Here is a 10,839-nt window from a genome sequence, read left to right as displayed (position 1 = left end):
GTGTGTGTGTGTGTGTGTTGTGTGATGGAAGCTTATATATATAGCCTCTGGGCAAGAAAGTGAGGAGGGGGAGGGCTGGGTGGTGAGACTATCGTTGCGGGAGGTGTGTGTGTGTGTGTGGGGGGGTGGGGTTGCCCTGAGGGGAGCAAGTGCTGAGTGAAGTTTAATGTTGGGGAGGGAGGGAGGGGGAGAGGGATATGCTCTCTGAGTGCACCACAGGGAGAGAGAAACAAAGCACTGGGTCAACCGAAGAATCCAGGGAGGGCAAATCCCTGAGCGGTGGGGGCTTGGAGCGGGGACGTGGAGCAGACTGGACATATCAGCAAGACCCTACTCCCATCCAGAAGGAAACTGGAGTGCCAATGCTGGTGGGTATCTTCTTTCCTAGCTCTGCCTCATTGTATTGAGTAAAAATTACGGAGGGGGTGGGGGTGGGGGGTGGTGGGGGTGTGTGGGGGGAGCAGGAGGGTGGGAACAGGGGTAGGTCGCTACTTCTTGATACCTCCAAGAAATCTTGAGCTTCCTGGTCTCTGATCTCTCGACAGACAATTGTTTTTGTAATGTTATTAGTTATTAGTGTTCTGGAAGTGGTGTTGGGGGGGTGGGTGTGCTGGTGGTGATGGAGAGTGAGGGGGAAAGTTGGGGTGGAGGCTGTAGTGATTATTGAGGGGGGTGGGGGGTGGATGTAGATCGAAAGCAATGGATAGATATCAAGGTTCAATGTTCTCTGCTGTCAGTGCTGACGCCTCGCTCTTTAGAATGCCAGCAGCACAGCTTTTGTTCCCAGCTAGTGAAAGCCTTATTCGGTGGGGAGCGTTGGTGGGGAGGGGGTGAGTGTGGGGTAGAGGGAGTCAGGGAGAGAGAGAGAGAGAGAGAGAGACGGGGACAACAGAGCAGTGGTGGGGGAAGAGAAACGGGGTTCGACAAGAGGGTGGTGTGCTTGGCTGCTCTGGAAAACTGCATCTGAACAGACCAGGAAAGCAGAGAGCAAAACAAAGGAGGGTTTGGTTTTAGACATCGACAAACGCGAATCTCAATCGAGGCTCCTGTTCATGCTCTTGTTTATAATTCAGGCTCCAAAACACACGCCGGCGATTGTCCTGTTGCTTGGGTCTAGCGGGATTGTGGAAATCGTTGCTTTTTAATTGTGACTGTTCAGAACGGCGTTAAAATGATGGGATCTGCGTTTTGAGAGTGTGTGTGTGTGTGTGTGTGTGAAAGAGAGAAAGTACAGGGAAGAGGGAAGGAGAGGTTTACACAATAACAATAATGGAGAGGATTATCCCTGTGTGTGTGTGTGTGTAGTGAGGGGTGGGTATGTGTGTGTGTGTGTGTGTGTGTGTGTGTGAAAGAGAGAAAGTACAGGGAAGAGGGAAGGAGAGGTTTACACAATAACAATAATGGAGAGGATTATCCCTGTGTGTGTGTGTGTGTAGTGAGGGGTGGGTATGTGTGTGTGTGTGTGTGTGTAGTGAGGGGTGGGTATGTGTGTGTGTGTGTGTGTGTGTAGTGAGGGGTGGGTATGTGTGTGTGTGTGTGTGTGTGTAGTGAGGGGTGGGTATGTGTGTGTGTGTGTGTGTGTGTGTAGTGAGGGGTGGGTATGTGTGTGTGTGTGTGTGTGTGTGTAGTGAGGGGTGGGTATGTGTGTGTGTGTGTGTGTGTGTGTGTGTGAAAGAGAGAAAGTACAGGGAAGAGGGAAGGAGAGGTTTACACAATAACAATAATGGAGAGGATTATCCCTGTGTGTGTGTGTGTGTGTGTGTAGTGAGGGGTGCGTATGTGTGTGTGTGTGTGTGTGTAGTGAGGGGTGGGTATGTGTGTGTGTGTGTGTGTGTGTAGTGAGGGGTGGGTATGTGTGTGTGTGTGTGTGTGTAGTGAGGGGGGAGGGGTGGGTATGTGTGTGTGTGTGTGTGTGTGTAGTAAGGGGTGGGTATGTGTGTGTGTGTGTGTGTGTAGTGAGGGGGGAGGGGTGGGTATGTGTGTGTGTGTGTGTGTGTAGTGAGGGGTGGGTATGTGTGTGTGTGTGTGTGTGTGTAGTGAGGGGTGGGTATGTGTGTGTGTGTGTGTGTGTAGTGAGGGGTGGGTATGTGTGTGTGTGTGTGTGTGTGTAGTGAGGGGTGGGTATGTGTGTGTGTGTGTAGTGAGGGGGGAGGGGTGGGTATGTGTGTGTGTGTGTGTGTAGTGAGGGGGGAGGGGTGGGTATGTGTGTGTGTGTGTGTGTGTAGTGAGGGGGGAGGGGTGGGTATGTGTGTGTGTGTGTGTGTGTGTGTAGTGAGGGGTGGGTATGTGTGTGTGTGTGTGTGTGTGTAGTGAGGGGTGGGTATGTGTGTGTGTGTGTGTGTGTAGTGAGGGGTGGGTATGTGTGTGTGTGTGTGTGTGTGTAGTGAGGGGGGAGGGGTGGGTGTGTGTGTGTGTGTGTGTGTGTGTAGTGAGGGGTGGGTATGTGTGTGTGTGTGTGTGTGTGTGTGTAGTGAGGGGTGGGTATGTGTGTGTGTGTGTGTGTGTGTAGTGAGGGGGGAGGGGTGGGTATGTGTGTGTGTGTGTGTGTGTAGTGAGGGGGGGGAGGGGTGGGTATGTGTGTGTGTGTGTGTGGGGTGTTTGTGAGAGTGTGTGCATGTGGGTATGTGTAGGGGGATGAGCGTAGGTGTGTGGGTTTGTGTGTTGGGGGGGGTTGTGAGAGTGTGTGCATGTGGGGGTGTGTGGGGGGATGAGTGTAGATGTGTGTGGGTTTGTGTGTGGGGGGGGGTTTGTGAGAGTGTGTGCATGTGGGTGTGTGTGGGGGGATGAGTGTAGGTGTGTGTGTGTTTGTGTGTGGGGGGGGGGTTTGTGAGACTGTGTGCATGTGGGGGTGTGTGGGGGGATGAGTGTAGGTGTGTGTGTGTTTGTGTGTGGGGGGGTTTGTGAGAGTGTGTGAGTGTGGGTGTGTGGGGGGAATGAGTGTAGGTGTGTGTGGGTTTGTGTGTTTGTGTGTGGGGGGGTTTTGTGACCGTGTGTGTGTGGGTGTGTGTGGGGGTGTAGGTGTGTGGGTTTGTGCAGGTGTGCGTGGTTGTGTGGGTGTCGGTGAGTGAGTGTGCATGTGTGAGAGAGAGAGAGAAAGGGAGGATGAGAGTGGGGGAACACGGGATTCCCTACAGTGGAAGATCATATGATTCCCTTACACTTTCCCCACTTATTGCTCCCTGAACTGTTCATTCATGCCCTCTCTTTGCCAGTTGGACCCCTGTATCTCACTGAACCACACAGGCCGAGTGGGGTCGATGTTTGTTTTAGTGATTTTGAACCTCTCCCTTTCTTCTGTGTATCACACATGTTTAAAAACAAATTAATCTTGAGAGTCTCTCTCCTGCTGCATTCCCCTCACCTCAGTGTTGTGTTTGGTTCCTGACCAATGAGTAATTGGCCACTAGGCAAATATGTGGCACCGATGAGGTTTCCCATTTCAGACTGAGATGAGGAGAAATTTTATTCTCCGAGAGGTTGGTTAGTGTGGAATTCTCTTCCCCAGCGAGCAATGGAGGCAGTGTCTTTGTACATACTTGTACAGGCTCCTTAAACAGCACCTTCCAAACCCATGATCCACTACCATCTAGAAGGACAAGGACAGCAGACACACAGAAACACCACCACCTGGAAGTTCCCCTCCAAGTCACTCACCATCCTGAGTTGGAAATATATCACCGTTCCTTCACTGTCGCTGGGTCAAAATCCTGGAACTCCCTCCCTAACAGCACTGTGGGTGTACCTACACCACATGGACTGCAGCGATTCAAGAAGGCAGCTCACCCCCACCTTCTCAAGGGGCAATTAGGGATGGGTGGTAAATGCTGGCCCAGCCAGTGACACCCACATCCCGCTATATGAATTTTGAAAAAATTGAAGACTGAGTTAGATTTTTGATTGACAAGGGAAGTCAAAGGTTATGGTTGCGGGGGGTGGTGGGGGGTGGTGGGGAGGGGAGGCAAACAGGAACATGGAGTTAAGGGCACAATCAGGTCAACCGTGATCTGATCAAATGGCAGAACAGGCTCGGGGGGCCGAATGGCCAACTCCTGCTCCTAATCCTTGTATTTTTGTGATGTTCCCAGGGCCTGGTTTGGGTGGGGGACGTGCTCATTGGGAACTTCCAGGTAAAGGACCCGGATCCCGGAATGATGTACTTCCATCGCAACCATTGCCTCCCCACCACCCCAGCAACTGAAGCCCCACTTGTGTAATGATAAAGCAACAGCTGCCCTTCAATGGGTCTCACTCTCATCTCTAAGCCAGAACATTGTGGGTTCAAGTCCCACTCCAGAGATTGGCATCCATAACCTAGGTTGACACTCCAGTGCAGCTCTGAGGGAGTGCTGCACAGTTGAAGGTGCCGTCTTTTGGGTTGAGGTGTTAAGCTGAGGCCCCGTCTGCCCACTCAGGTGAACATTAAAGATCTCATTGTCACTATTTTGAAGAAGAGAAGGGGAATTCCTCCCACCCTCCACCCCTGTGTCTTGGTCAATAGCTTGGTCAATAACATTTTGTGTTAGTGATGTTGGTTGAGGCGTAAATATTGGTTGCAAGGATAACTTGCCTGCAAAAATAGTGTCCATGGGATCTTCAGCCTGCACCTAAGCAGCAGGTAGCATCCCAGTTTAACAGCTCACCAGAAAGGCAGCACTCCCAGCAGCGCAGCATCCACTCACTGATAAAGAGAGAGCAAAGAGCTACACAGAGAACAGCCTGAAACATTCAGGACCATCTTACATACAAATGAGCCATACCAGAGTGTCAGCCTAGATTTTGTGCAGAAATCCCTGAAGTGGGAGTTGAACCAACAACCTACTGACTCAGAGGTGAGAGGGCAACCCAGCGAACCACAGCTGACGCTTGCTGCAGCCTCGGAGAGCAACCAACCTTTCAGTAGAAGGTTCATTTTATCCAGCTGTTGCCTTGCTCCTCCTCCAGTCCCTCTCACAGTCTGAAAGATCCCTGTTCCTTCATATTGTTACACAGGACGTACGGCATAGAAGCAGGTGTTTATGCTCCACTTGAGCCTCCTCCCAAGTTTCCTCTTTCGGATGAGACATTAAACCGAGGCTCCATCTGCCTTTCAACTGGACATAAGGGTCCCATGGTCCTATTTCGAAGAGGAGCAGGGGAACCATCCCTGGTGTTCTGGCCAATATTTATCCCTAAAAGCAGTTTGAGAGGTCCTGTGCATGTGAAAGGCGCTATATAAACGCAAACCTTTCTTCTCAACTCTATCATATACTGTTCTATTCCATTCTCCCTCATCAACCTTCCCCTTAAATTTTTTATTTATTCTTTGACGCGTTGTGGCCACATAACAGGTGGCGACGTGCAGATCCAGCACTGAGCCGGCCGACAGGGCGAGAGGAAGCGATGGGTGAGGTTGGGGTGGGGGTTTTGGGGGGGGGGGGGGGTGGGGTTGGGGGGGGAAAGCACAAAGCAGATGAATTTATACAGTGCCTTTCACATCCTTGGGATGCTCCAAAGCCTTTTATAGGTAATCAAGCAATTTTTTGAAGTGAGGTAGATCACTTGTTTTTTTAGACAAATGTGGCAGTCGACTTGAACCCAGTAAGATTCTAAAAGCAACAACAAGATAAATGTTTTCATATTGTTTGAGGGATAAGTATTGCCCCAGGGTACCAGAGAGAACTCCCCTGCTCTTCTTCAGAATAATGTCCATGGATAGTTCACTCGAGACAACAGACAAATCCTCAATTTAACAACTCATCCGAAAGTGGCTCCTCTGACAGTGCGGCACTCCCTCTGTACTGACCCTCTGACAGTGCGGCACTCCCTCAGTACTGACCCTCTGACAGTGCGGCACTCCCTCAGTACTGACCCTCTGAAAGTGCGGCACTCCCTCAGTACTGACCCTCTGACAGTGTGGCACTCCCTCAGTACTGACCCTCCGACAATGCAGCACTACCTCAGTACTGACCCTCTGGCAGTGCAACACTTCCTCAGTACTAACCCTCTGACAGTGCAGCACTCCCTCAATACTTACTCTCTGACAGTGCAGCACTCCCTCAGTACTGACACTATGACAGCGCAGCACTCTCTCAGTACTGACCCTCTGACAGCGCAAAGCTCCCTCAGTACTGACCTCACAGTGCAGCACTCCCTCAGTACTGACCCTCTGACAGTGCAGCACTTCCTCAGTACTGACCCTCTGACAGTGCAGCACTCCCTCAGTACTGACCCTCTGACAGTGCAGCACTTCCTCAGTACTAACCCTCTGACAGTGCAAAGCTCCCTCAGTACTGACCTCACAGTGCAGCACTCCCTCAGTACTGACCTTCTCACAGTGCAGCACTCCCTCAGTACTGATCCTCTGACAGTGCAGCACTTCCTCAGTACTGAACCTCTGACAGTGCAGCACTCCCTCAGTACTGACCCTCTGACAGTGCAACACTACCTCAGTACTGATCCTCTGACAGTGCAGCACTCCCTCAGTACTGACCCTCTGACAGTGCAGCACTCCCTCAGTACTGACCCTCTGACAGTGCAGCACTCCCTCAGTACTGACCCTCTGACAGTGCAACACTACCTCAGTACTGATCCTCTGACAGTGCAGCACACGCTCAGTACTGACCCTCTGACAGTGCAGCACTTCCTCAGTACTGACCCTCTGACAGTGCAGCACTCCCTCAGTCCTGTATTGGGATTGTCAGCCAGGGTTATGGGCTCAATTAAGTCATGGTGAACCTTTATAAAGCACTGCTTTGGCTTTAACTGGAGTCCAGCGTCCAGTTCTGGGCACCACGCTTTAGGAAGGATATGAAGGCATTGGAGAGAGTGTAGAAAAGATTTACAGGGATGGTTCCAGGAATGAGTAACTTCAGTTACATGGCTGGATTGGAGAAGTTTGGGTTATTCTCCTTGGAGAAGAGAAGGTTGAGAAGAGAGTTGAGAGGTGTTCAGTATCATGAGGGGATCTGGACAGAGGAGATAGGAAGAAACTGTTCCCATTGGAAGTGGAAGTATCGAGAACCAGAGGTCACAGGCTTAAGGTGATTGGCAAAATAAACAGAGGCAATATGGGGAAAAACCTTTTACTCAGCAAGTGGTTTGGGGTCCAGAATGCACTTTGTGGGAGTGTGGTGGAGGCAGATTCAAAGGGGAATTGGATAACTATCTGAAGAGAAAAAAAATTGCAGGAATATAGGGAGGGGGCGGGGAGTGGCGCTAGATCTTACATAGGAACATAGGAGCAGGCGTAGGCCATTCAGCCCTTCGAGCCTGCTCCAGCTTTCAATTAGATCATGGCCGGCCCTCTAGCTCAACATCACTTTCCGCACCATCTCCATATCCCTTGATGTCATTAATCTCCAGAAATCTATTGATCTCTGTCTTGACTGTCTATTAACTGAGCCCCCACAGGCCCTCTGGAGTAGAGAATTCCAAAGATTCACCACCCTCTGAGTGAAGAAATTCCTCCTCATCTCAGTCCTAAATGGCCTGCCCCTTATTGAGGAGTCTGTGTCCCCTGGTTCTAGACTCACCAGCCAGGGGAACCATCTTATCCACATCTACCCTGTCACGTCCTGTAAGAATTTTGCAAGTTTCAATGGGATTGCCTCTCTTCCTCGTGCCTCGATCCATGCTGTAATCATTCTATGATTCAATACGTCTCTGGAGCGGAGCTTGAACCTAGCACCTTCTGACTGAGAAGTGCGAGAATGCTATCATAGAATGATACAGGGCAGAAGGAGGCCATTCAGCCTGTCCATAATAAACTATAACCCTTCTTCCAAATGTGTGAATTTGCCACTTTCATTGACCAGCTCCCTTGTGTGTGCTGTGACTAAATATTCAGCCTGAAGTTATTGACCATGAAGCGGCAAAGGCTCGAAGCTATTGTAAGAGGCAAATTTTGGGCTGATAATCGCGGGGGGTTGGGGGAGGTTCGATGTCACAGATGGAGTGGGCTGACTGACAGATCATTGCAGGTGTAAATTATGGAATCATTTCAGAATCATTTGTCACAACCGGGGCACAATTACATGAATCAAAATAAGGGCTGTGCTCAGATCAGTGAGAGGCAAGCTTCACTGTAGCACCAGCTGTTTCAAACAGCCGCCCTGTTTGGTTTTGTCACAGACGAGCTTGGTAGCAAGAGCCAGGAGGTCGCAGGTTTAAGACCCACTCCAAAAACCGACCCCTCACCTCAGTGGAGGGAGCGCTGCACTGTCTGGCAGGTGAGGAGATGTTAAACTGGGGCCCGATCGCCCGCCCTCTCAGGTGGACATAATAAGATCCCATCGCTACAAAAAAAAATCAGACTTTCTGGTCATTAGTTCACTGCTGTTTGTGGGATCTTGCTGTGTAAAATCTGGCTGCCGCGTTTCCTACATTTCAGCAGTGACCACACTTCAAAAAGCTCTTCAGGGGTTGCTCGCCTTTTGAGATGTGCTGGTGTCGTGAAAGGTGCTGCATGAATGCGAATGTGTTCTTTTTGGACTGGAGGGTGGGTGGGAGGTGGGGGGTGCGAGGGATGGTGGTGGAGGTGGTGGGGAGGCGAGCCGGAGTGTTTCCCTGCCTTTGAGAGGGACAAAACATTTCCTGTTTTGAAATGCTGACAGTGGCAGTGAGAGGGGGGCAGGGGAGGTACCCAAACTAGAGAGGGTGGCGGGAATTCCCATGGGGCTTTTCCCATTTGAATGACAATTGCAGGATATGTTATCAATCCCTGCCCCCACCCCCCAGCACCCGCTCACTGGAAACTCCCACCCCACCCCACCCACTCAGTAGTGAACATGTGGTGTGTGCTGATGCTGGGGGATGGGGAGGTTCCAACTTGTCTGTGATGCTTACCATGGATGAATGGCCTGGTGTCAATCACTGCCTTGGGCGCTTGGAGCCGAAGAGAATCTTGTTGTCGGGCATAGAATAAAAACGATCAGCATTCATAGACTGTCAGTTATATTCTCAGCAATTTTCTGCGGTTAAAAACCTTGCAGCACTGCAGGCATCAGAATAATTCAATAAACTCCCCCACAAGCCTCTCGGATAGACCAGGCTCCCCATTGTGTTGTCTTCTGCCCTTGGCCACCAGCCCAGGGACAGGATGAACTGCCACTGCGAGATCCAGATTGGCTCCAAACGTGTAGCAGTCGGTGACTGAAGGCAGTGTCATCTCCTGCCCGCTCTCCCCCGGCCAGAAGAGGGACAAAGTGTCTGTTCGGGACGGTGGGAGCGAGGCGGAAGGGAGAGTGGTGGGTGGGGGGGGGGTGGTGGGGTGGGGGGACAGATGAACGCTCTGCAATTGCTCATCGCTGCCAGTTTGACCCTTGCTGATTTCCAGGCTGTCAGTGACCAGCTTTCATCCTTCCTCACCGTCACTCCTTTCATGTATCTAATCTCTGTTTGGCCTCTTCTCCTGTCCTGAGCGGTGTTGGGGAAGATAAGCAGGGCCATCAGCTGTGCTCCCTTCATGTCCCAACCAAACTTACATCCTTCTCATGTGTTGGGCAGACAGATGGATAGACAGACAGATAGATAGATAGATAGATAGGTGGATAAACTCATAGACTCATAGATGTTTATAGCACAGAAGGGGGCCATTCAGCCCATTGTGTCCAGGCCTGTCAACAAAGATCTGGACAGATGGATTGACAGATTGATGGACATATGGACAAATGGACAGTTGGATAGATGGACAGAAGGAGAGATGGATAGATAGGTTGATGGACGTATGGACAAATGGACAGTTGGATCAATGGACAGATGGAGAGATGGACAGATGGACAGATGGACAGATGGAGAGATGGACAGATGGAGAGATGGATAGATAGACAGATAGATAATTGGTTTGTCAAAAAATCATCATGGTGGCAGATGTTGAATTGTGATGACAATACAAATAAAACAAGCAAACATAATTCATAACATTGTTATAGACAACCATTAAAATAAAAATTAAGTATAAAATATAAAAGGATTGAAAATTATGAACATTTCAGTTTAGAAATAATTACAATATGTCGCAAAATGCAGAATGTCCGGATGTATGTGTGCGCAGGGGAGTGGGTGTGTGCGCAGGGGGGTGTGTGCGCAGGGGGGGTGTGTGCGCAGGGGGGGTGTGTGCACAGGGGGGTGTGTGCGCAGGGGGGGTGTGTGCGCAGGGGGGGTGTGTGCGCAGGGGGGGTGTGTGCACAGGGGGGTGTGTGCGCAGGGGGGTGTGTGCGCAGGGGGGTGTGTGCGCAGGGGGGTGTGTGCGCAGGGGGGGTGTGTGCGCAGGGGAGTGGGTGTGTGCGCAGGGGGGTGTGTGCGCAGGGGGGTGTGTGCGCAGGGGGGTGTGTGCGCAGGGGGGTGTGTGCGCAGGGGGGGTGTGTGCGCAGGGGAGTGGGTGTGTGCGCAGGGGGGTGTGTGCACAGGGGGGTGTGTGCGCAGGGGGGTGTGTGCGCAGGGGGGTGTGTGCGCAGGGGGGGGTGTGTGCGCAGGGGGGGTGTGTGCGCAGGGGGGGTGTGTGCGCAGGGGAGTGGGTGTGTGCGCAGGGGGGGTGTGTGCGCAGGGGGGTGTGTACGCATATGGCCAGGATTGTCCCCCCGTCGGGGGTGAAGTTGAATGGTGGGCATGCACGGGCGCACTTTTGATCGGCGCCCCCGATTGGGGGCGTGGCGCCATTTTAGGTGAGCGAGCCAATTAAGACCCACCCAGCGTGACGTCTGCACGGAAGCGCTATGAGCTCCCTGTGCGGGCGGTGGGGGGAATCCCAAAATCGAGAGTGCGCTTTTTCGCACATGCACACGAAAGAGCGCACTCCTCTCCCTGAGGCTAAGTGCAGCCTCAGGGAGATCGGCTCTAAATGTAAAAAAGCTAAAAATAGAC

General features: G+C 51.7%; 1 protein-coding gene across 2 annotated transcripts in view; it reads left to right on the top strand.

The window, feature by feature from the left end:
• Positions 1–232: 232 nt before the first annotated feature.
• tmem198b (transmembrane protein 198b) overlaps positions 233–10,839 on the top strand; it is a 167,274-nt gene continuing 156,667 nt past the window's right edge. For both annotated transcript variants that reach the window (XM_041201224.1, XM_041201222.1), the window contains exon 1: positions 233–368. The gene's annotated coding sequence lies outside the window, so the exon portion shown is untranslated. The remainder of the gene's footprint in view (positions 369–10,839) is intronic.

The sequence above is a fragment of the Carcharodon carcharias genome, chromosome 12 (genome assembly GCF_017639515.1).
Source record: "Carcharodon carcharias isolate sCarCar2 chromosome 12, sCarCar2.pri, whole genome shotgun sequence".
Lineage (NCBI taxonomy): Eukaryota > Metazoa > Chordata > Chondrichthyes > Lamniformes > Lamnidae > Carcharodon > Carcharodon carcharias.
This window is presented reverse-complemented; position numbering and strand designations above follow the sequence as displayed.